The sequence below is a fragment of the Ovis canadensis genome, chromosome 10, assembly GCF_042477335.2.
Source record: "Ovis canadensis isolate MfBH-ARS-UI-01 breed Bighorn chromosome 10, ARS-UI_OviCan_v2, whole genome shotgun sequence".
NCBI lineage: Eukaryota > Metazoa > Chordata > Mammalia > Artiodactyla > Bovidae > Ovis > Ovis canadensis.
Window position 1 is genome coordinate 28,261,283 of NC_091254.1, and position 22,304 is coordinate 28,283,586.

Genomic DNA, 22,304 nt, shown 5'->3' on the forward strand with positions numbered 1-22,304 from the left:
ATCTGACTTCAGTATTCCCTTGACATTATAAAAGGAATGTACCAGCTTTGAATAACTTACTCCATTTAGGCTGCACAACTATTCTATGACGCAGTAGTCATTACCTACAATAGTTGTATGAGGAGATTAAGGCTCAGATATTTTAGGCAAGTTACAGAATTAGGAATTAGCAGATCTTAAATTCAGTCCAGATCCAGCTGCATTCAATCTAGATCAGCCATCTTCACAGTGCTCACCAACCCCCAGGCAGAAAGTGAGTTCTTGGACTTCCTGACATTTACTGCAGGCACCATGTGGATCCTTGCAGGGCTTCCCAGGTGGCGCCAGTGATAGAGAACCCGCCTGCTAAGGCAGGAGACCTAAGAGACACATGTTGGATCCCTGGGTCAAGGAAGACCCCCTGAAGGAGGGCATAACAACCCACTCCAGTATTCTTGCCTGAAGAATCCCATGGACAGAGGAGGCTAGCAGGCTCTAGTCCATAAGGTCACAAAGAGTCAGGCGTGAATGAAGCGACTTAGCACATAGCATATGGACCTGTGTATCAAGTTTAAACCTAAAAAATATTCAAAGTTCATTTCATGGATTATCCAAGACTTTTGGCTTCAATTTATCACTGATTACATATTGAACAGGAAATGATAGGGCTACAATTTTCAACCATGATCTTATGTAAAGATTTAACATATCTGTGGAATTATTTGAAAAATCAAATATAAAGAAATTTGTACCTCAAATAATAATTTTCTTAATAGAATTTGCCTAGTAAGTTTATCGTGGAAATCAAAGTGTGTATTGTTCTAAGCAAAAATCTTTTTAAGTTTCTATCAGTATCATCCACTGACAAAGTATTAAAGTCTTAAACTTTGTCACACCTGTAACAAAGCTGTATGTCAACCACACACTCCCTGCATGCTCCAGGTAAACCACATTTAATCTATATATCCTTCAATTACCAATTCATTAGAAGTTTGGAACTCCATAGTAATTAAGTATTTAAGCAACAAGTTTGGTGGAATCACCATCCAAAAGTATTGAGAACTCACTAAGTGAACAGAATTAGAAATGGATTTTTTTTCTTTCCCCCAAAGTGAATTCAGATTATACCAACTCACTGGTACAATTCCAGCTACTTAAACACAAACACCTCTGATAGGTCATTATTAGGGATTTCTGCTAATTATGCATTAGGTTCTACTGGGAAACTTCATCACACGTCTTGCGACAGCATTTGTCCCAGACTATCTTTACAAGGATGTCTGTAAAGTGAACAGCCTAGAAGGATGAAGACAGTGTCTCCCTCCAGGACAAACGACAGACTGGTTACCTGACCAGGGTATTAAACGCTGGATATGTTTGCCAGGAGCCCTTTGTAACAGCGGCCCCTAACTGCTTTGGCACCAGGAACCAGCTTCCGTGGAAGACAGTTTTTCCACGCACCAGAGGGCCAGTGGGGGTGAGGGGATGGTTTCAGGATACTGCAAGTGTATTACATTTATTGTGTACTTTATTTCTAATCTCATGCCGCCGCTGATCTCACAAGGAGGTATTGGTCCGAAGCCTGGAGGTTGGCGACCCCTGCTTTATAAGAATGATGGCTTAAGCTCTGCCCGCCTCAGCTGTAACACAGACCCTCCTAGGTGAAGCACCCACTAGGGGTCGCTAGGCCCTGCCCCTCTGGGAGTTGAAGGACAAGAGAAACTGAGGCAAACTGGAAGCTCCTGCTGCCGGCTGGGCCATGAGGAAATTAAATCGTGTCTGACCCAAGATTTTCCTGTTTCCAACCGGTATAGAACTGGGTCAGGCTCAGAGTTCACAGGCAAGGTAAAATCTCAGAGCCTTTACTGCTCTTCACAGTTATGTACGATTAAGTATCTGCAGAGGCTCTTAACTCCAAGGTAAGTTTCTGCACCTCCCTTCTGAAGCCTGAAACTCACAGCCACCACGTGCGTTCACACAATTACGGCAAACCCACTGAAGAAAACCATCTTCCTACAAGACCTGGCCACCTGACAGCTAGTAAAATGAGGGGGTTGCAGAACAAGCGGAGGCGGCTCGTCCACTGTCCGCTTGTTAGTACCTTAGTGACCGTGGATCTGCACGCCCAAAACAAGACATCCTTCTAATGCCCTGATGGATTACATGCTTTCCCAGGCTGACCTGTAAATCCCCGCCATCAATCAGTTTCACGAGAAGAAAAGCTCGTGTCTTGCTCCCGTTTTTTGCTCAGGTTTTCGAGGCGCGGAGGTGCCCCTCCTTGGTTCCGCTCCCCCACCTTGCCAGTCTGGACCGTGGACAGTAATAACGAAGATTTACAGGGCCCTTCTCAACAACCATTTGATCCTTGTCCCACCTGGAGATGCCGACGATTTGTAGGCTCTCTTCACAAGAGGCTTGGTGAATCCAAGGGCTGCCCCCGAACCCAGGTCTGGTAACTGATGCAGCAGACGTGTCAGCTCGGGGCTTCCGAGCCTTTCCCCTGTAACAGTTTCAGTCTCCGGTTCAGTGAAGGGCTTAGCCTGGGCGGCCTGGTCCAGCCTCCTCGCAGCATCTCCCGCGCCCCCGCCAACCGCGGGGCTGCGCCTGCGCACGGCGCCACCTGCCTCCGCTTCCTGGAGACCACAGGTCCCATCACCCACCCGCACCCACACACAGCTGCAAGACACCAAGGCTCTGCCCCGCCTTGCCCCCACTGTGGCTCTCTCAAAGCTCCTTCGTGCTAAATCGCCACAGTCAACCTGACTTCTTTGCGGCCCTATGGACTGCAGCCCGCCAGACTCCTCTGTCCAAAGGATTCACCCAGGCAAGAATACTGGAGGGGGTTGCCAATTCCTTCGCCAGGGGATCTTCCCCGTCCAGGAATTGAACCCCTGTCTCCTGCGTTGGCAGGAGGGTTCTTTACCACTAGCGCCACCTGGGAAGCCCCTTTAGCTCTTTTCAGCTACTCTCAAAATGGCCCCATGAGCGGCAAGGGAGGACAGCCGTTACAGAGCAGGACCTAGGGCCAGAAGACATGGGGTTTAGAACTCCAGCTCAATTACATATTAGTTGTATGATCTCAGGTGACTTATTTAAATTCTCTGTGCCTTAGTTTCATCATCCATATAATGGGGATAATAACTACCTCTGTTACAGGATGCTGTAAATATGGCATGAATTAATTACTCCAAGTAGGCCTATACTCAGCAACTGTATCTGTCACTGCTACCAGTACAACCACTCCGAGTCCCCACTGGACACACCGATCCCACTTTCAACTAGCACCTCAATTTCTCATTGTCAGGCCTGGACCTGAACTCAGTGAACTTTTCCAGGGTCGCCACATCCACATCTAGCCTAGCCCACTCTGCCATCAGAAACGTAATTGTCAAAGACAACATGACAAGCTCCAGAAAGCTTTATCATTGAATGAATAAATGCACTGAGCAACTTTGATCTTCACGATATATATTCTGAAAGAGAAATGAAACTCTGGGCTAGACCATCCTCTGCCTGCTCTTTGAGTAAATTCACATAGTAGGCAGAAAAATAATCCCCCTCCACGCCCCTCACAAGACATCCATGAACTTCTTCTGGAACCTATGAGTATGTTATCTTACTTGACAAAAGGGCTTTGCAGACTTGAGTAACAAGAACATTGAGATGGCAGGTTTTCCTAGTTTATCTAAGTGAACCCAATCTAATCACATGAATCCTTAAAGCAGAGAAAGCACCCCAGCTGCAGTGAATCAGAGAGATGGCAACCCGAGAAAGACTCAGCTCATCACGGCTGGCTTTAAAGACCCTGCAAGGGGTGCAAACCAAGGAATGTGTGTGGCCTCGAGAAGCTGAAACAGGCAAGAAAATGGATTCCCCCTGGAGCCTCCAGAGAGGAACGCAGACCTGCTAACACCTTGGTGTTAACCCAGTGAGACCTGTGTGGGCTTCTGATCTCTAGAACTTTAAGATAACAAATCCCTATCAAGTTGCTAAGTTTGTGGTAACTTGTTACTGCAACAATAGAAAGCTAATGGAGTCCCTCTGCATTCCCCTCATAGGGAAAGACCACAGCCAGTATATGGGTACTCTATTACTGTCGGATTGAGCAACAGAAAAGCACACACTTCCTCACTAATTCATTCTTTCATTGAGTCACTCGATGAATTTGAATTATGACGCACTTGCCATAAGCCAGGCACCATTCTGTGTGTTATGAAAAACAACAGTAAACCAAGGAGGCACAGTTGGCTTCTCTTGCATGGAGCTTATGTCCCATAGGTAACAGAGAGAGAGAGAGAGACACTGAACAGGCCAATAAAGAAAGAAAACCATTGCAAACAGTGATAGATGCTGTGAAGAAAATGAAACAAAATGATGAGACAGAGAACACAAGGAGCAGAGCTAGGGGGAAGGAAATCCCAGACTGGCTGGGAGGAAAGCTCTCCAAGAAATGACATCTGAGCTGAAATCAAAAAGGTACAAGGAGTCAGCAAGGCAGAGATCTAAGTCAGCTCCCGAGCTGCTAACCCGCGGCTGACCAAGACATTCTTACAGAGACTGTAAGAGATGAAATAGCCGCTCTGAGAAACTGACACGACTTCTTGCTCCGAAGAAAAATGCACCGCGTGAATCGCTGCTCCGAAGAAAAGCACGCCGTGTGAACTGTTGCGCTCATTTTCCTGTCCTCGCTCTCACAACCGTGACTTTCAAGGCTCTATTTTTTAACATACTTAAGGAGCAGGGTAAAGGCACCACTACCCCCCCGAGTCCCTGATAAGCACTCTTCGTGAGATCACTTGGTGCTCTCCTTATCTGACTATGAACGTGGTTAGGTTCCCCGGGATGGCTAGATTGCTCTCATTTGTGATGGATTCCCCAGTGGCTGATGCCTCTATCAGTGACACTGGCTCCAGGACCAAATTCCTCGCTCAGGGTTCAGACTCAGATGGAGAACCAGAGCTGATGCAGATCCCACTGGTTCTCCTGTACGCTTAATTAGGAGGAAAAAATATCAAAGTCTGTAGATGGTGAGGAAACGTGTAAGATTCTCTGCTGTCCTGTCAGGGAGGAATGATGGCCGCTGACAATCAAAACATACATACACAGGATAAACCACTTGATTTATCTATATTAAAGGGCAACTTGCTCTGACAACTATGGTAAGATAGTGAAAACAGCTCCAATTTTCAGTAAGACTGCCATAGTGTCATTAATATCTTTCACAACTGCTTCTTTCTTAGGTCATTTATGAAAGTCAAACTAGAATATCCAAGGAATCTGCCACGAGTCAGCATTTCCAGAGATACACACACAATTCAGAGCAGTGCACACCGCCTTGCACACTTGCTAAGGGTTTCTTCCACATACACCTTCCCATGTGAGAAGGGGACGAAGCTGAGATACACAAATGAGTCCATTTCTAGAGGTATGCTACCCATCCCTTATAATGTTAATATTATAAACGCACATATAGAAATTAAAATTTCACTTCAGCCATGAAATTAAAAGACGCTTGCTTCTTGGAAGAAAAGCTATGACAAACCTAGACGGCATATTAAAAAACAGAGACATCACTTTGCTAACAAAGGTCCATATAGTCAGAGTTATGGTTTTTCCAGTAGTCATGGATCCATTCGAGAGTTACACCATAAACAAGGCTGATAACTGAAGAATTTATGCTTTCGAACTGTGATGCTGGAGAAGAGTCTTGAGAGTCCCTTGGATTGCAAGGAGATCAAACAAGTCAATCCTAAAGGACATCAACCCTTAATATTCGTTGGAAAGAGTGATGCTAAAGATGAAGCTCCAATAATTTGGCCATTTGATGCAAAGAACTGACTCACTGGAAAAGACCCTGATTCTGGGTAAGACTGAAGGCAGGAGAAGGTGACGACAGAGGATGCCATGATTGGACGGCATCACTGATTCCAGGAGATAGTGAAGGACAGGGAAGCCTGGTGTGCTGCAGTTCATGGGGTCACAAAGACTCGGATGCAACTTAATGACTGAACAATAACAACATACAGACTTACTGTTGAGTGGGAAGGCTTCTGTGTTGGGGAGTTGGGGTGCAAGGTGAACACTGTGTAACTCACTGACCCTGAGGATGGTGATCAGATTTTAGAGCCAGAATATCTGAGTCTGATTTCCAACTCCATCAAATAACTATATGACCTTAAAAGGACACACCTCTGATCAAGCATCAATTCTTTCTTCTCTACTGATTGAGGTTGAAAGAAATGCCCTTTCACCTGTTCAGAGGGTTCTCACAACTATAAAATGAGGTTGTTGGGAAAGAACAAATTAGCCAAAGCGGCAGTGGTCAGGCCCTCTCGCCCCATGCCCTCTCGCTCTTCCCCCATGTTTTGTAAATAATGATTTTGTTGTGGCTGAGCTCACTCATAACACTGCACACACTTCACGAGCTATGTGCTCGGCCATGGGCTACTTTTGTTCTGTAAGCACATACAAGCTCCACCTGGAAAGCCCTTGAGGGCATGCTGGGCTTGTTGTGTTAACGTTATGTTATGTCTGCTGCTGTCATGTGGGAACCAAAAAGGTAGAGTCTGCTTCTTGGGTGGATTTTGATAATTTAAAAGGTGAGTTTCTAAAATCTTTAAATTTTTCTCTTGACTCTTTGGATTCCCTTTTGCTCTCAATAGAAATTAACATTACGCACTTTAGAAGTTCTCAATATTGTTTTCTTGTAGATGGGAGCTCTCATCACCAGGTATATTTAGGATCATACAACTAAAATTTTTAACATAATGAATCATTGATTTACTTATGAACAGTACTACAGATAATAAGTAGCTTACTCAGTAATGAATCTGCCTGCAATGCAGGAGACCCAGCTTTGATTCCTGGGTTGGGAAAATCCCCTGGAGAAGGAAATGGCAACTCATCTTAGTATTCTTGCCTGGAGAATCCCATAGAAAGAGGAGCCTGGCAGACTACAGTCCAATAGTGTTTCAGGAGTTGGACATAATTTAGAGTCTAAACCACAGATAATAAGTACATATTTTTAAATAATTTAAATCTTAGAAATTAAAGCAGATACCTTTTAGAGTTGGAAGACTTAGTGAGAAAACTGTGGTCATGTTAAATGCACAATAGATCTTTCTTCAGCTGTAAATATAGTCAGTTTATACCTTTGAACGAGTTTAGTTTCTTGATCTTTATCTGTACATGTAAAGGCTTCCTACAAGGAACATATATGAAAACAACACATGTATACAGAAGTCTGACTTATAAACAAAAGTATTTGTTACATATTATGAAGTATAATAGGAGAAGGAAATGGCAACCCACTCCAGCATTCTTGCCTGGAGCATCCCATGGACAAAGGAGCCTGGCGAGCTACCGTCCATGGGGTCACAAAGAGTCGGACACGACTGAGCGACTAACACACACACACAGCTGCTGCACCAGCCAGAAAAGAATAAACACAGTTCCTACAACTTCTTGCATTTTCTTCCAGCCTCTTAGCTCGTGCCTTGCCTAAAGCGGGATAAGCACACAGTGCGCACAGTGAAGACACAGCAAGACAGAGATGTACTTTGTGAACTAAATACAAGTGTAAACCCAAGTCCCCTGGCCTTCTCCTTCATGGTGCTACAAGTGTGTTGGGTTTAAGGCAAAAGCCTGGGTCTCAGGTCTCCACACTCTGCCGGGGATTCCTCTTCTCAGTCATTCTATCTGCAGTGCCCAGGTGGTGGTGGGCAAGGCCATTCCTAATCTGAGAGCCTTTGTCTCCTCTTCGCCTGTGCTTTTCCCCGTTGCACTGGCCTTCATTACTGCACCAGTCCACAGGTTACAATGGACACCACTAACGACCCTGTCTGGACACACAACTTCCAGTAGAACACCAACTCGAAGCCCAGCCATCAGGGAAACCATTTCCACTCTTGGGCCTTGTTCTTTCAAAAAATGACCCCCAGGAAGGAGTCATTAGGCATTACGACCAGTTCTTTTCAGGGACTGACAAACATTATATATTAAGGGCCAAATAATATTGCAAACTTCAAAGGCTTTAGTAATGTATCTAACACATTCTTTTTTGCTTTGTTTTTTTCAACGCGTTAAAAACAATCCTGAGCCTTTGTCCTTACAAAAACAGGTCTGGATATGTCCTAGGGCCAAGTTTGCCCACCCATGCCTTATGCCACAGCCTCCTTCCCCCGGGAGCATACTTGTTTCTGTGTGTGTGAGGAGGTGTCTGCTGTAACAAGAGGAGTTGAGGGTGCTAGTTAAGTCAGGAGAGGTACCTCGCGTCTCTGTTACCTCAGCTACCCAGGCTGTTGCTCAGCCGAGTCCCACTCGCGGACTTCTTCCCACGTGGCTTTCTCTCAATCTGGCCTCTTTTGAGGAATCCTGAGCCATGGGAGAAAGCATGTCTGAGCTCCAGAAGTGAGCCAGGCTCAAGTTCTCACACTCAGTGCTCCTGCAAAGCAAGCATGTGGCTTCCATGCCCCTGGGACATTCTATGGCAGTTAGAAGGCCACTCTGCCCACAGCACACGGATGGAACCTGCGGGCTGCAGTTACCTATGATACCATCTAGCTCAGCAAAAAGGCATCACTGGGCCGCCTAGAGTACCTTAGACATTTATAAGCTGCTATGGACAGGACAGGAGTCACTCAGTCATGTCTGATTATTTGCGACCCCATGGACTATAGCCTTCCAGGCTCCTCTGTCCATGATACTTTCCAGGCAAGAATACTGGAGTGGGTTGCCATTTACTTCTCCATAAGATGCTATGCTTATTATCAAAAAGGAAGGGGCGGGGGGAAAGAGGACAAGAAGAAGGCAAAAGGGAGACGAGGAGGGAAAGAAAAGGAAGAGAAGCCACTGAAGAATATTTCATTTGGATATCATTGTAACCACAGAGCCATTTTCACCTGATACTTACAGCAAGTTTATCAAACACTGTCACATTATCCAAAAGCAAAAGTGAGACGACTCATCACTGATGGCAAGGCCAAAGAATGTTCAGACCACCACACAACTGCACTCATCTCACACGCTAGCAAAGTAATGCTCAAAATTCATCAAGACAGGCTTCAACAGTACGTGAACCGTGAACTTCCAGATATTCAAGCTGGATTTAGAAAAGGGAGAGAAACCAGAGATCAAGTTGCCAATATCCACTGGATCATCAATAAAGCACAAGAGTTCCAGAAAAACATCTAGTTCTGCTTTACTGACTATGCCAAGGCCTTTGACTGTGTGGATCACAACAAACTGTGGAAAATTCTGAAAGAGATGGGACTATCATACCACCTTAAACGCCTCCTGAGAAATCTGTATGCAGGTCAAGAAGCAACAGTTAGAACTGGACATGGAACAACAGACTGGTTCCAAATTGCGAAAGGAGTACATCAAGGCTGTATATTGTAACCCTGCTTATTTAAATTATATGCATCATACAAAATGGCAGGCAAGCTGGAATCAAGATTGCTGGGAGAAATATCAATAATCTTGGACATGCAGATGATACCACCCTTATGGCAGAAAGTGAAGAAGAACTAAAGAGCCTCCTGATGAAAGTGAAAGAGGAGAGTGAAAAAGTTGGCTTAAATCTCAACATTCAGAAAACTAAGATCATGGCATCTGGTCCCAGCACTTCATGGGAAATAGATGGGGAAACAGTGACAGACTATATCTTTGGGCTCCAAAATCACTACCGATGGTGACTGCGGCCATGAAATGAAAAGACGCTTGCTCCTTGGAAGAAAAGCTATGACCAACCTAGACAGCATATTCAAAAGCAGAGACATTACTTTGCCAACAAAGTCCATCTAGTCAAAGCTATGGTTTTTCCAGTGGTCATGTATGGATATGAGTTGGACTATAAAGAAAGCTGAATGCAGAAGAATTGATGCTTTTGAACTGTGGTGTTGGAGAAGACTCAAGTGAGAGTCCCTTGGACTGCAAGGAGATCCAACCAGTTCATCCTAAGGGAAATCAGTCCTGAATATTCATTGGAAGGATTGATGCTGAAGCTGAAACTCCAATATTCTGGCCACTTGATGTGAAGAGCTGACTCACTTGAAAAAACCCTGATGCTGGGAAAGATTGAGGGCAGGAAGAGAAGGGGATAAGAGAGGATGAAATGGTTGGATGGCATCACCAACTCAATGGACATGAGTTTGAGTAAGCTCTGGGAGTTGGTGATGGATAGGGAGGCCTCGTGTGCTGCAGTCCATGGGGTCGCAAAGAGTTGGACATGACTGAGCAACTGAACTGACTGAAAGGAGAGAGAGTAGGTTTGGTCCTCCATTGAACATCTCCCCTTCTTAATAGATAACTTCACTTTGATTCTTCTTGATTTTCACACACATGCCATAGGCCAAGGCATTCCAATGTGTAGAGGGTGTTCAGCTTCAAATCAGTGAGTGAGTCCCCTCAGCCCACAAAGGAGCCAGAAAACAGGGCCCCTTCATCTCTGTGTCTCAACATAGATCAGCCACCTGAAGGTGCCTCTCTCAGGGCATGAAGGGGGATGGAAGTCCCCTCTGACCCTGGCAGATCCAGCTGTGCCCAAGGACACCCATGTCGGTGGGTTCTCATCCTGACTCTTGTCCTTGACAAGCTGCACAACACCATGCAGAGGTCGTGACTTGGGCTGCGAGTCAACGTCCACAGACCCAATGAATTTAGTCCATCTTCTAAGCAACTGGCACTAAGCTGACATGGAAGCCGGTGATAATATTCACAGCATTGATGATGGTGATGGTGGTGCCGTCACCAACTGGTCAGCCGGAAAGCCTTTGCTCATTGTCACTTAAGGAGGGCTGACTTTGAGAGGACTGGAGACAATTTAGAGACGGAGAGGGTGAAGCCATCCCAAGAGCTGGTACGCTGTAGCAGGAGGGTAACCAACGGCCATGAAGAGGATCAGAAAGAAGAAGAGTTAAAAAAAAAAAATTAGCCTAACTAAGACACCAGAGCTGACTGCTGGAGCTGAGGATGGAGGCCTGCTCCCCACGGAAGATGCCGAATGCTGGGAGGTCTATGCTGAAAGAGCACTTTCCTCAGTCGTGGGAAAGTTTGGGAGGCCTTGTGTGGGCTGACAGAAGAGGAACACAGCTGAGAAGCTGGGGGTCAGTGATGAGGTTTCAGCTGCCCAGAGGAGAAGGAAGAGACACAGGTGGTGCCTGGAGCTGCACCAGGAGGAAAATGGAAAGCCTAAACTGCCTGTAAGCGGCCAGGGAGAGTACCAGTGACAGATGGGAACGGGGAGGAGGAAAGGTCAGGTAGTCAGGGCTGGTGGAAGTGCCCGGCCCAGGGCAGACCGATGGCTGTGTTTTGGTTGCCAAGACAACGAGCCTAAATAACAGCCAGAGAGGCCCCAGACTCTCTCTCTGGAGTCCATCTGCTCTGGGTTATGCCCTGCAGACCTAATCTTCTGCCCTTACGCGTACCACGTGCTACTCTTGTTGCATGAGGTGTGTTTATCACCTGAAACAACTCGCCCCTGACTGTACCAAGATTCTGCAGGTTACAATCAATCACGATTCAGAAACACATATTTTTCAGCATCGTTAGTGGAAACAAATGTCTGCAACAACTAACCCGAAGCTAATCATAGGAAAGAAAAAGAAAAGCATTCTAACCTTTAGCAGTACGCAGAACTTCTTTAAACACCGAGAGTGTTACAGCAGAGATCTACCTTTCCCAGCAGAGAATGTACTTCATATTTTCCTCTGGAAACTAAAGATACTACATATAAATTTTAAATCATATATTTCTTCAAAGTATTCATTTTTAAAGCGGCCAAAATCGCTAACAACCAGGGAAAGTACCGATTTATAAATTACGTGCTTGGTACATAGTATACACGTGAATTTGCATGCATATTAAATGCAAATAACCAGAAGAGTGTAACATTAAAGCTTCAAATTTATATGTGCAAAAGACAGTAAATTCTAACACTGAAATTCTTCCCAGAAAAAAAATTAACTCGCCACATCCCATGAGATTATTGCACTCAGTGGAGCAGTCTCAGTGCAGAGTTCAGGAAGGATATAACTTTTATCACTTATGCTCATCCCACTAACCAGGTAGAGCTCACAAGACCATTTGGCATCATGTGAGACAGTGGTAGGGTATTGATACTGCTCAGCTTTTCAAAGTTTGTTGTTGTTGTTGTTGTTTTTAATAATTTGACAGGAAAAAAATGTTCCACTAAAACTGCCACCTTTGAGTCACTAAGAGAACCTTTCTTCATTGTAAAGATTTAAACACTGAGGAAATGGGGCAGAAAACAGCTGACTCTGCTCTTCCACTAAAGGAAAAATCAGAGATTTGTGATGGTAAAATTTTACATGTCAGCTGTGCTGCCCAGTTATTTGGTCCAACAATAGTCTAGATGTGGCTGTAACGGTATTTCTGTAGATGTGACTGACATTATCCATCTGTTAACTTTAAGTGAAAGAGATCACCCTGGACAGTCTGAATGGGCCTCATACAATAAGCTAAAGGTCTTAAGAGCAAAAACTGAGTTTCCAGGAGAAAAGGGAATTCTGCCTAAAAACTGTAGAAATCTGGCCTATGTTTTCATTTTATTTTTTTTCTATTTTGCATAACAAGTTTATTTTTAAAAGGTATATAGACAATAAGCAAAGTAAACACACCACCCAGATCTTAACTTGTGCCAAGTATTATCTGTCCTAGATAATACTGGAACTTCGTTAAGTTCCAGTCTCTAGACAAATTCAATAATCGTCATCTTCATCAGAGTCCATTACTTTTCTTCTGTTGAATTTAACTGTTGTTTTCTTTTCTGTTTGCTGGCTTACTTTTTCGAGGATTTCTATTAAACCTTGTTCTGATACCCTCCCACTTAGTTGTCCATACCGTGCCATCTGTATAAGGTAATTCTCTACTGCTTTAGTTTTCTCAGGCTTTACAAGTGCTAAGTTACTTAACCGGGCCCGGGCTGACTGACCCAGAACTTGGGCTAAGATACTATTTCTCATTTCTGCTTCCCTATGCTTTGCTTCCTATTGTGCTCCAGCGCCAGGATCCCCGTGCTTTGCCTGCAGCCTGGCCAGCCTCTGCTTCCTCAGCGCCTCAAGCTCCTGCTCCGCCATGCTGTGGCCGTCCCAGGCAAGCAGCAGCGAACATACTCCTGGCCTATGTTTTTAACCTGCTCACTTGCCCTAAAGATTCCAGATTTAAGGCTACAACAACAACATCCATTTAAGGCTACAACAACAACATCACTGGGCTGGCCAGCCCAGTGAGTGTCAGACTTGCCTGCTTCACCCAACTGTGTGAAACAATTACTTAAAGTAAACAAACCACATACACACACACACACACACACAGACACACACATGCACATATACACACACACATACATATGCACACATATATACACACATGGCTTCCCTGGTGGCTCAGAGGTTAAAGCGTCTGCCTCCAATGTGGGAGATCTGGGTTCCATCCCTGGGTCGGGAAGATCCTCTGGAGAAGGAAATGGCACCCCACTCCAGTATTCTTGCCTGGAGAATCCCATGGACGGAGGAGCCTGGTAGGCTACAGTCCACGGGGGTCGCAAAGAGTTGGACACGACTGAGCAACTTCACCTTCACCGATACACACACATACACACACACATACACACACACATACACACACATATACACACACATAAACATATATACACACATACACACACATATATATACACACACACATATATATATATACATATACACACATAAACACACACACATAAACACATATATTACACACACATACACACACATATACATATATACACATACACGTATACACACATATACACATGTGTATACATACACACATATACACAAATGCACACATACATATGCACACACACACACACATATATGCACAATATCTATTGATTCTATTTGTCTGGAAAACCCTGACTGATAAGGGATTCAAAAGGATTTCCCATTTAGAACACAGTGTCCAGTATTATAATCCATCCTGGAGGCTGGGTGAATGCTGCTTGATTTTGATTACAATGTAAAAATTAATGTATTCTTTTATTAATTTTTTTATTTTGAGACATATAACATTACATCAATTTCACAAGTACAACATAATGATCAATCTATGTATACACTGCAGAACAATTACCATAAGAAGTCAGGTTGTTGTCAATCACCACCCACAACTGCAAACTTTTTTCTTGGGATGAGAAGTTTTAAGATCTAGTCTCTCAGCAAGGTCTGAATGTATAACACAGTATTATAGTCATCGTGCTCTACAGGACATGCCAATTACTTACTTATTTTATAACTAGAAGTCTGTACCTTTTGACATGTTTGTTCCTTTTGTTCAAAAAGCTCCACCACTTCAGAATGCAAACCTATCTTGAAAATTGCCTTCCTGATACTCATTTAGACTTTTCACTCCAATAAACTGACTCTAAGAAGAATAATGGGGAACTGTATTTGTAAAGGGGGCTCATGAAAATCTCTTGGGTGGCTGAACATCTGGTTTGGAGCTCACCTTGTTTGTATTTATATTGTGAATTCTTTGTAGATGCTAAGTCTTGGGGAATAAGATTGTTCCCCCCTCCCACATTTATGACCTAAAAGCAAAGATCTTACCATCAGCTCTAATAAAGCAAATATCCATGTCAAGTTCAGATCAAACAATTTCACGGGTTTAATGCCTCTCTGGTCGCTCCTTCTCTGTCTCCTTTCTCCCTTGGCCTCACCGAAGCAGCTTACTGTGTGTGCACTCCAGCTTCAGCTCTTACTGTCTCCTCTTTGCAACATGGAATGCTTATCCCCACACCCGGATCCAATTACTGTGTGTGTACAGCCCAACCCAGGCCTGTGTTTCCTTTCCTGGACCGATAACTCTTCTCACATCCTTTTATTTATTGCCAAGTGCAGGATCTCCTGGAGGCAGGAAGAATGAGGGGAAGGGTCCTACCATGTCCAAAGGACAATCAATCAATTTAACAAATTTCTATCTTCTGCAAACTGATCCTTTGCCACGGTTCCATGACTTGTAAGCTGGGAAGAGAACTGACCTATTCTGGAAGGCATCTGGACATTTGATGCAAATCTTTTGGATAACCCCGACACCTTTTTTTTTTTGGACCTGTAGGGATGGGAGGAGTTCTCCAAGGCAGCCGAGGAAAATCTCTTCTCTTTCTCCCTTCTTCTCTGCAGCCCTTCCCACCAAGTGCCTGCCTCTTTCCTCTTCTTTCGAGTTTCTGTATAGCCTACAAGGCAAGCATCACCTCCCCTAAATGTCATTTTGATCATGTCACTTGTTGCCAAGAGTTCCAAATGTTTCTTCAGAAAATTAAATTTCCGTCCCAGATCTCAAGCCCACCAGGTGACTCCCTGCTTTCCTCCTACTCCTCTTTTCTAGCCCTAACCCCGTGCCCTGACCCCGCCCCCACCCCCTGGTCCCAGCCCTGGCCAGTCCCTTCTCTGCTCTCCAGATGGTGGAGCTACCCCTTCTCTCTCCTGCGTGCACGCGTGCCCAGTCCCTTCAGCCGTGTCCGACCTTTTGTGACCCGATGGACTGTCCATGAAATTCTCCAGGCAAGAACACTAGAGTGGGAAGCCATTCTCTTCTCCAGGGGATCTTCCCGACCAGGGATCAAACCCACATCTGTCTTGCACTGGCAGGCAGGTTCTTTACTTGCCCTCTTTTTAGAATCTTCTTTTGAATCTTTGCTTGGAACAGAAGTCCCTTAACTTTATAAAACTAACTCCTGCTCATTTTTCACAGGGAACATTCAAGAGATGATGGGCTTCCTGGATCCCATATCCCAAATAACTAACTCAACATGGTTATCCACCATTCCTGATCAAGACCCTGAAGTTGGGACTCACAGCTCACATCCAGAAAATCCTGGAGCAAAAAGTCAGTAACCACCTAAGTAATAACGCTCTTGATCTCATCTGAACGCACGCCTGTTTGTTTCAATCTCCTAATAAAACCACAAATGAAAAACCTCCCCCAAATTTAACCTTTCCTCTCAGCAAATTCTCTTAGGGAAACTGGTCTACACAAGTGTTATTAGGCATGCATACCAGAATGCATTTCCCATTGTGATTTATGCACGTTACCTACAGTTATGGATGTATTTTTGGAAAATTGTTTTTTAAATATTTAATAGCCATTAAACGGGTAAAATAATACTCTGTGCCTTATGGAACAGTGAGAAGTCATTCTAGCACTTTTTGCAAGAATTTGCAATTGTAATCAGTAATTTGGGCAGAAAGAATGCCAATGGTTTTCAATCATCACTGGTAAAAATGTAAATTCTTTAAAATTAAGACTCTGAAGTTCACCTGCATTAATCTGCTAATGCAAGCTGGAACTATTCCCTAGGATTTTGAGTGGCTTAACATCAGCAAGACATGTCACAAACCCCATCCAAATCATTCAATACGTATCATGCATTATTCCAAACCTCTCAGAAGATGAAACAGAGAGAGGCAATGAGAGTGTTTGAAGAACAAAAGGGAAAATGAAGCACAGAGACCTCGGGTTAAACGTATAAAACCCTTGAGAGGGTTTTAAGGACATTTTAGAGTCCTGAAAAATGAAGACAAATCAGCAGGCCCATTAACTCAGCCGTGAATTAAAGCGTCATTGTTTCCAATTTCAGCCTTGAATATGGAGGGCGCCAAATGGACCAACATTCTCCTTCCCTTATGTAGAAGGAGAGTGAGCAGTCACTCCTCTGTATACTGAAGTGCCTTTCTTCTTTTCCAGCTAATTTAATGAAAGAGTGCTATCCATTTCCTACCTCTTCTGAAACCTTATTACTAACTTCCCTAGGACCACATTAATAATTGGAGATGCAAAATAACACAAGCTTTATTCCCCATTCATTTCAACTTTTCTTTCTTTTAGTCAAAGGTGCTGTTTATTATCTTCAGATGTTCTGTTCTTTATTGTAATACTTGAAAAAAATACAGCATGTGGATAATCCACAAACTGAAGAGTCCAACTCATTGTGACCCCATGGAGCTCCAGGAGGAGAATCACTGACATCTTGATCAAGAATTCTATGAGACTATTTCAGGCAAATAAGCAATATGAAACAAAGTTACATTCATGAAAACAAGTTCAAGTTTCTTATTAGAAATTGGAGAACATTTTCTTTGGAAGTTTCTTATCTATGCAATAGTCCCAAATGGATGTCCTCAACTATGTGCACCACCATGAAGCGGAATTGAGGGCTGATTTAAATAATGTGCTTATGTTAGCACCTCTGGGATTTTCAATTTTAGGTATTATCTACTGACCTCTCAAAGAGGAAGATGAGGGTTTCTTTGTTTCATCCACATATACTTGTCCCATGTTCCTGTCCTGTCAGATTTCTAGCACAAGTTTGGTTATGTTAAGTACCCATTTTTATAGCACTGTAACTACAGACACTATTAATGTCTGAGTCAGGTACTTTTCAAGGGCTTCCCAGGGGGCTCAGTGGTAAAGAATCCACCCGCAAATGCAGGAGCCAAAGGAGACGCAGGTTCATTCCCTGGGTCGGGAAGATCTCCCGGAGGAGCAAATGGCAACCCACTCCAGCATTCTTGCTGGGAAACCCAGTGGACAGATGAGCCTGGCGGGCTATAGTCCACGGGGTCGCAGAGAGTCAGACACGACGAAGCACACCAAGCACACAGGTATTATTATGCTATTCAATGATTATATTTCCTTTTCGGCATTACCTTTTCTCCTTCCTGGAGTTAATCTCTGTTTCATTCGGGTTACTTTCCTTATATATTTACCATGAGGTTATCCCCAAAACCTCCCCCGGTTCTATAAACTTCTTTACAGTATAAACACATCAGGTGTTTTATCAATGTCATCATTTTCAAGAGGTCTTTCCTGTAGCCCTCAACTTACTCCTGTTGAGATCAGTGGGTCACTTGTCTCTCTCCATGTCTGGCTCTTCTGTTGTCCTGTCTCTGGGATCTGGGGCCTTCTTTCTCTCCCACCCCCAACTGGTTTATGCTATCATTTTGCATTCCAGTCCCCTATAATGAAAGGACATCTTTTTGGGGTGTTAATTCTAAAAGGTCTTGAATGTCTTCATAGAGCTGTTCAGCTTCAGCTTCTTCGGCATTACTGGTTGGGGTATAGACTTGGATTACTCTGTTATTGAATGGTTTGCCCAGGAAATGAACAGAGATCATTCTATCATTTTTGAGATTGCATCCAAGTACTGCATTTCGGACTCTTATTGACTATGAGGGCTACTCCATTTCTTTCAAGGGATTCTTGCCCACAGTAGCAGATACAATGATCATCTGAATTAAGTTTGCCCATTCCGGGCTATTTTAGTTCACTGGTTTCTAAAATGTTGATGTTCACTATTGCCATCCCCTGTTTGACCACTTCCAATTTACCTTGATTCATGGGCCTAAAATTCCAGGTTCCTAGGCAATATTGTTCTTTACAGCATCAGACTTTACTTTCACCACCAGTCACATCCACAGTTGGGCATGGTTTCTACTTTGTCTCAGCCTCTTCATTCTTTCTGGAGCTATTGCTTCACTCATCTCCAGTAGCATATTGGGCACCTACCAACCTGGGGGGTTCATCTTCCAGTGTCATATCTATTTGCCTTTTCATACTGTTCATGGGGTTCTCAAGGCAAGAATACTGAAGTGGTTTGCCATTCCCTTCTCCGGTGGACCACGTTTTGTCAGAACTCTCCACCATGACCTGTCTCATAGTTTCACTGAGTTAGACAAGGCTGTGGTCCGTGTGATCAGTTTGGTTAGTTTTCTGTGATTGTGGCTTTCGTCCTGTCTGCCCCCTGATGGAAAAGGATAAGAGGCTTGTAGAAGCTTCCTGATGGTAGGGACTGGCTGTGGGGGAATCTGGGTCTTGTTCTGAAGGGCAGGGCCATGCTCAGTAAATCTTTAATCAAATTTTCTCTTGATAGGGAGTGGAATGAAAAAGTAGGAAGTCAAGAGATACCTGGAGTAACAGGCAAGTTTGGCCTTGGAGTACAAAATGAAGCAGGACGAAGGCTAACAGAGTTTTGCCAAGAGAACACACTGGTCATAGCAAACACCCTCTTCCAACAACACAAGAGAAGACTCTACACATGGACATTGCTCTACACATGGACATTACCAGAGGATCAATACAGAAATCAGATTGATTATATTCTTTGCAATTGAAGATGGAGAATCTCTATACAGTCAGCAAAAACAAGACCGGGAGCTGACTGAGGCTCAGATCATGAACTCCCTATTGCCAAATTCAGACTTAAACTGAAGAAAGTAGGGAAAACTACTAGACCATTCAGGTATGACCTAAATCAAATCCCTTATGATTATACAGTGGAAGTGACAAATAGATTCAAGGGATTTGACCTGATATACAGAGTACCTGAAGAACTATGGATGGAGGTTCATGACACAGTATAGGAGGTGGTGAGCAAAACCATCCCCAAGGGGAAAAAAAATGTAAAAAGGTAAAATGGCTCTCTGAGGAGGCCTTACAAGTAGCTAAGAAAAGAAGAGAACTGGAAGGCAAAGGAGAAAAGGAAATATATACCCATTTGAATGCAGAGTTCCAAAGAATAGCAAGAAGAGATAAGAAAGCCTTCCTCAGCAATCAACGCAAAGAAATAGAGGGAAACAACAGAATGGGAAAGACTAGAGATCTCTTCAAGAAAATTAGAGATACTAAGGGAACATTTCATGCAAAGATGGGCACAATAAAGGACAGAAATGGTATGGACCTAACAGAAGCAGAAATATTAGGGAGAGGTGGCAAGAATACACAGAAGGACTATCAAGAAAGATCTTTATGACCCAGCTAACCATGATAGTGTGATCACTCACCTAGAGCCAAACATCCTGGAATGCGAAGCCAAGTGGGCCTTAGGAAGCATCACTACAAAGCTAGTAGAGGTGATGAAATTCCAGCTAAGCTATTTTGAATCCTACATCGCAGCACTGTTTATAATAGCCAGGACATGAAAACAACCTAGATGTCCATCAGCAGATGAATGGATAAGAAAGCTGTGGTACATATACACAATGGAGTATTACTCAGCCATTAAAAAGAATACATTTGAATCAGTTCTAATGAGATGGATGAAACTGGAGCCCATTATACAGAGTGAAGTAAGCCAGAAAGAAAAACATTCCATATAATACTGTATACTAACACATATATATGGAATTTAGAAAGATGGTAATAATGACCCTGTATGTGAGACAGCAAAAGAGACACAGATGTCTAGAGGGGACTTTTGGACTCAGAGAGGGAGAGGGTGGGATGATTTGGGAGAATGGCAGTGAAACATGTATACTATCATGTAAGAAACGAATCGCCAGTCTATGTTCGATGCAGGATACAGGATGCTTGGGGCTGCTGCATGGGGATGATCCAGAGAGATGATATGGGGTGGGAGGTGGGAGGAGGGTTCATGTTTGGGAACTCATGTACACCCGTGGTGGATTCATGTCAATGTATGGCAAAACCAATACAGTATTGTAAAGTAAAATAAAGTAAAAATTAAAAAAAAATGATGCTGTCAAAGTGCTACACGCAATATGCTAGCAAATTTGGAAAACTCAGCAGTGGCCACAGGACTGGAAAAGGTCAGTTTTCATTCCAACCCCACAGAAAGGCAATGCCAAAGAATGCTCAAACTACCACCCAATTGCACTCATCTCACACGCTAGTAAAGTAATGCTCAAAATTCTCCAAGCCAGGCTTCAGCAATATGTGAACCATTAACTTCCAGATGTTCAAGCTGGTTTTAGAAAAGGCAGAGTAACCAGAGATCAAATTGCCAACATCTGCTGCCTCATCGAAAAAGCAAGGGAGTTCCAGAAAAACATTGACTTCTGCTTTATTGACTATGCCAAAACCTTGACTGTGTGGATCACAACAAACTCTGGAAAATTCAACAGATGGGAATACCAGACCACCCTACATGCTTCCTGAGAAATCTGTATGCAGGCCAAGAAGCAACAGTTATAACTGGACATGGAACAACGGACTGGTTCCAAACTGGGAAAGGAGTATTTCAAGACTGTATATTGTCACCCTGCTTATTTAACTCATATGCAGAGTACATCATGCAAAATGCCTGGCTGGATGAAGCACAAGATGGAATCAAGGTTGCTGGGAGAAATATCAATAACCTCAAATATGCAGATGACACTACCTTTATGGCAGAGAGTGAAGAGGAACTAAAGAGCCTCTTGATGAAAGTGAAAGAGGAGAGTGAAAAAGCTGGCTTAAAACTCAGCATTCAAAAAAAGAGTTCATAGCACCTGGTCCCATCAAATATATGGTCCCTTCATGGCAAATATATGGTGAAAAAAGTGGAGATAGTGGCAGATTTTATTTATTTTCTTGGGCTCCAAAATCACTGCAGATGGTGATTGCAGCAATTAAAAGACACTTGCTCCTTGGAAGGAAAGCTATGATCAACCTAGACAGAGTATTAAAAAGCAGAGACGTTACTTTGCTGACAAAGGTCTGTCTAGTTAAAGCTATGGTTTTTCCAGTAGTCATGTGCAGATATGAGAGTTGGACTATAAACAAAGCTGAGTGCCGAAGAATTGATGCTTTTTAACTGTGGTGTTTGGAGAAGACTCTTTGGAGTCCCTTGGACTGCAAGGAGATCAAACCAGTCAATCCTAAAGGAAATCAGTCCTGAGTATTCATTGGAAGGCCTGATGTTAAAGCTGAAGCTCCAAAACTCTGGACATCTGATGCGAAGAACTAACTCACTGGAAAAGACCCTGATGCTGGGAAAGATTGAAGGCAGGAGGAGAAGGGAATGACAGAGGATGAGATGGTCGGATGGCATCACTGACTCAATGGACATGAGTTTGAGCAAGCTGTGGGAGTTGATGCTGGACAAGGGAAGCCTGGTGTGCTGCAGTCCATGGGGTCACAGAGAGTCAGACACGACTGAGGGACTGAACTGACTGACTGACCCTGTCATTTGCTAGAATGTTGTCACATTTCATGATGAGCACTGGTATTATCTTTTAATTGGGAAACTCCTGTCTTTGGTTGGGGAATTCTGTTGAATTAGTCCTTTGATGGTTTTCTGTCCTCTGTTTTCTATATTCTCTCAAGCTGGGTGGTACTGTTTTTGGACGTTGGACCTCATGGGCCAATCCTATAAATTTCTTTTTTTTTTTTTCTATATTACTTTGCATTCTTTCTCGTTACTTCACATTCTGGGAAATTTCCTTAACTTTAATCTCCCAAGTCTTATAAATTCTTTTCTGTGTCCCAGCTATAATATCACACCTTATGTCTCTGAAGATACAAGTGATTTCTTTTTTTAAGAT

General features: G+C 43.6%; 1 protein-coding gene and 1 pseudogene across 1 annotated transcript in view; both read right to left on the minus strand.

Annotated features, from left to right (window-relative positions):
* The window catches only part of LOC138446987 (adenomatous polyposis coli protein 2-like), a 325,030-nt gene that overhangs the window by 154,804 nt on the left and 147,922 nt on the right, over positions 1 to 22,304 (minus strand). The window lies entirely within an intron of this gene.
* Positions 12,626 to 13,076, minus strand: LOC138446457 (programmed cell death protein 5 pseudogene; annotated as a pseudogene).